The sequence below is a fragment of the Drosophila novamexicana genome, unplaced genomic scaffold (genome assembly GCF_003285875.2).
Source record: "Drosophila novamexicana strain 15010-1031.04,08,12 unplaced genomic scaffold, DnovRS2.1 tig00000974-arrow-arrow-pilon, whole genome shotgun sequence".
NCBI classification, from domain to species: domain Eukaryota; kingdom Metazoa; phylum Arthropoda; class Insecta; order Diptera; family Drosophilidae; genus Drosophila; species Drosophila novamexicana.
The window spans coordinates 2,130,001-2,134,952 of NW_020824834.1; positions in this window are offsets into that span (position 1 = coordinate 2,130,001).

The window sequence follows — 4,952 nt, forward strand, 5'->3', positions numbered from 1 at the left end:
ACACACGCGCGAACGAACTAATCGCGATTAACAGCCATAACAGCTATATAATTATTATTCACAAAAAGAAAAAACACTTATACACACACGCTCACGAGAATACGACCGAACAACAGGGCAGAAGCGCACGGACTAAATTTGCATATATATGTAAGTCGCGCGCCTACGCTAGGCTGGATTATGCACTAATACAACAACAAAGCTGCGCTCACACACGCAAGCAACGGGATCTCTCTCTCTCTCCTTCTCTCTCTCTCTGCATGTGAATGCCGCTCAAATGCGCGCCATTTATTGCTGGTGAAAAAGCTCTGCACCAAAATCTATATGTATTTTAACATTTACCAAATGCACGGAAAACGCTTGAATAACTGATTTTAAACACATTAACAAACAAAAGACGCGCACACACACTCGTACGAACAATTCGCGAATAACAGCCGCTTGTTAATTATAATGCGCAATAAAAAAAACAACACTTTCACACACTCACGAGCAAACGACCGATCAACAGGGCATCCACGCACAAACTAAATTTGCATATAAGACGCGCGCCTACGCTAAGCCAGCCTTTGCACTAATACAACAACAAGGTTTCATACGCAACTAACGGAATGCAGCATGCTCGCTCGCTGCTGCGCAGGCAAATATGTAACGGCATCGAAAGCAAAATCAAATGAGGCGACAATAATGAGAGAATAAATTATGCGCCCCCCCCCCCCCCCCCCCCCCCCCCATCACTCTCTCCCTCACGCTCTTACACTCACGCATGCAATTGCAGCCTTGTTGAAAATGTACCTGAACTGGTACTTTTTTCATGCATTGGTACATTTTTGCTTTGTTCTTACAAAAAGGTACTTATTATTGACTGCAACTATGGGAAATTTGGGTTTTATGTTGAATTGAATGTAAATAAAATTAAAAAACATCTTAAAATCGTAAATTATTGAGAGCTAAAAACCTCAGTCTTGGGATTACATACATATAAATTTAATTATTTATGCTGCCTCGTTTAAAAAGAAGGGAAATATCAGGGGGAATTTGTCCGGCCCGCCTTTAGTGCAGATCAAAAGCTTTTCAATGGCTTATCAACTGCAGGGTACAGCCGCAGGTACAGGGGGGAAATGGCCGCCGGCACTCACACGTAATTGGTACACTCGAGAGCAACGCTTCTTGAATGTTATCAGTCCGTTGCAGACGTTCGTTCAAAAGGGAACCCCAAGACATATTCAAAGTGCCCGCAGCCCAACCCCCCCCCCCCCTCCTGACCCCGCCCTCGGGTCATTTAACTGGTCAAATAGAAATTCCGATTGGAATTGGGATTAGGACTCGACTTCAGCTGGAGGCTATTATTTGTGCGTGTGTGTGTGTGTGTGTGTGTGTGTGTGTGGCATGCGCTCAGATCGGCTGGCTCAGATTTGATTTGAGCTCTTTGATAGATTTGGCTGCATTTGCAAATTGAATTTGCCCCATTTTGAGAAATGTTTTCACCATTTATAACAATTTAATGAAATTTTCGAATGCGTTTTCATAACATTTTCATGGACAGTTTCCCTCCGTTGATATCATTAATCACTCGCCTGCTGCCAAAACTAACGAAAATTAACTTTTCTGCTGCAAATCAAAATAAAGGAAAAACAAAATAATAAAAACTCTTCAAATTGTTTGCTCTTTAAGTGCCACGCCCGTTTTTGTGGGCTTAAAGTTGTGTCGGAAAACTCTGTTAAAGATTTTGTTTATCTTTTTTCGATTTCCAAATTTCCCTCTTGAAAATACAAAAACACATTTGAAAATTCCACAAAAATAAATAAATGAAAATCGAGAAATTTTCATTTTTTAATTTTTTTGTAATTTTTGAAAAAATTATTGTAAAAATTGTAGACATAATTTCTGACTGAAAAATGTCTATTAAAAATTTTTTTTTAAGATTTTTTTTTTATATTAATTTTATAGATAATTTATTAAAATTTCAATTTTAAGTTTCTAAATTTTTAGAATAAAGAATATTGGTATGCCTAGAATATTGGTCACAAAATTAATAAAGGGATATTTTTGGGTACATTTTTTTTCCCCATTTTATAAAATATAAGTGCAAAATTTATGATAAAAATCGGTTGAGTTTTGACAAAGTTAAGGATATTTAAAGTCTGGATAGAAGAAGGGAAATTTTCTAGGGACTTGGGAAATTCGCATGTCAACATTTTTGGCACTTTTCACGCGTTTCTTGATAGAAAAACTGTTAAGACTTTTCGGTCGGAAATGTGCAAGAGAATTTTTTCCTTTTTTTTGATAGAAAAATGAAGCAAAACTTTTAAGACTTGGCGGGCGGCAGGGTATTTGCTATGGACTGGGGAAATTTGCATATCAAAATGTAGGGAATTTCTTTCAATATTTTTAACAGAAAAATTAAGCATCAAAATTTTGTTTTAGACAAAGTTTTTTACTAATTTACAGACCCAAAAGCGATGAAATTTTAGAATAATAAAAAACAGGTTTTTCAAATAGGGAAATTTTTCACTAAATAGGGAAATTTTTGTCAAAAATGCCTCAATTTCAAATGCAAAACTTATCTTGAGGTCAAATCATGGCCAAAATCTAACAAATCGGTTCAGCTTTGGACAAAAGCTTGAAGACAAAGAAATGCGTACGAAAATTTGGCATGAAACTGGGAAATTTAACAATCTTGAGAGCAAATTAACCACTGAAGCGATTGATTCTAATTTGTAAGGATGGCCAAGAGTAGAAGAAGTAGAAGCAGAAGATGTCTTTGTCAACTGGGAAAGTGCTCGAAAATTATATGGAAAGCATATGTTCAGTTTCTGGATGATTGCATTTCAATTTGATGCTTTGAATTTCAATGCGCAAATGTGTGCGTGTGTGTGTGAGAGGGGGTGGAGGGGGGCGGGACACACCCCTTTTATGCCATGTCTCAAATAGATATGTAAGTCTGTGACGAGCTGCCTTTGTTGTCAAGTGAAGACAAACATTTGGGCAAAAAAAAAAAAAAAGAAAGAAAAACAAGAGTGCACAACTAGAAGATACCCTACACATACAGAGCAGCGCACGCGCATCTGCCATCCTCTTTTTCTTCCCTTTCTCAACACAAAGTTTGACTAAAAACTTCCTTGCTTAACTCGGCTGTTTGGCATGGGATCTGCTTGAAATTCTCAGATTATGAACTGGTCATCAAAATGTGTGTAAATTCCAAAGCCCAAGATTGTACCATGAATATTGCGTATTTTTTTTCAAATTTCCCAAAAGTGAAATATTCTAAATTCGTATAAACTATAAAATGTTCCACATAACAAATTTGTTTAACTGTAACTCCGATAATTTCTGAGATTTAAACAAAAAACGCAAAAGTCGATAACAATTTGTTATCGATTTATCGAGTACGGGACGAGTTATCGATAACTTGATTTGAATAAAAGTAACAAGTCCCTCTCAGCTCTTGACTGGAATAAATCCACTGAAAGGCAAATTTGCGCTCTCTCTACAAACTAATCTACCCCATTTAGCCGTTTACAGGGTATAAGACTGAGAAAAAGCTGCTAACACAATTGAATTACAATGAAAATATGAAATGAGCGACAAAAGCACAGTTTTGTCTTGCTTTTTTTTCTTCTTCTTTTTTTTTTTGCCTAATTTTTTTTTTTTTTTGTTCTTCAAGCGGCAAAAAATTAAGCAAACAAATGCGAGAAGCGACAAAGAAACAAAGCGAAAATAAGTGGAAGCACATGAAAAATTGATAAAAAAAAAAAAAAAAAACTCTAAAGTGTGAGCGCTGCAAACAAATATAACTAGAAGCTGGACACCGAAAAAAATCGCAAATTCAATATTTGCGCGCGTCCCTAGACGAGGAGCCCGCCCCGCCCCGCCACGCCCCCCTCTTGCCTGATGAGGTCAGTGCAAACAAGCCGAACGAAATGTGGCAAAGTGCTCAACGCTGTGGGCTATAGGCAAAACAAAAGCAAGAGTCCGCACGACTAGCAGATACCCTGTAGCCAGCTTCGAGCTGTCAATTGAACTTTCTGCGCGCATCGAACATCCTTCTACAACACACACACACACACACACACATTTCCCTCGTACTACTCGGAATTCTTGCTAAGGCCCTTGCTAAGAAGATCGATATTGACTTTAATCGATTGCTTGGAAACGGGACAAGTTATCGATTATCGGAAAAAGTAAAAGTTAGGGTAAAGTTAGGATTTATATATTTACAATGGTGGGATATTTACAAATGGGATATTTACAATAAAGGGGATATTTACAATGGTGGGATATTTACAAATGGGGAATAGTTACAATGTAGGGGATATTTATAATGGGGAATAGTTTTTAATGGAGGGATATTTACAACGAGGGATATTTATAATGGGCAACATTAACAATGGAGGGATATTTTTAGAATGGGGAATAGTTACAATGAAGGGGATATCTATAATGGGGAATAGTTTTAAGTGGAGGGATATTTACAATGAGGGATATTTATAATGGGGAATATTTACAATGGAGGGATATTTTTACAATGGGGAATAGACAAAATGAAGGGGATATTTATAATGGGGAATAGTTTTAAGTAGAGGGATATTTACAATGGGGGGATATTTTTACAATGGGGAATAGTTAGATTGAAAGGGATATCTATAATGGGGAATAGTTTTAAGTGGAGGGATATTTACAATGAGGGATATTTACAATGAGGAATAGTTACAATGGAGGGATATTTTACAATGGGGAATAGTTAGATTGAAAGGGATATCTATAATGGGGAATAGTTTTAAGTGGAGGGATATTTACAATGAGGGATATTTATAATGGGGAACATTTACAATGGTGGGATATTTACAAACAGAAAATAGTTACATTGAAAGTGATATATATAATGGGGAATAGTTTTAAGTGGAGGGATATTTACAATGAGGGATATTTATAATGGGGAACATTTACAA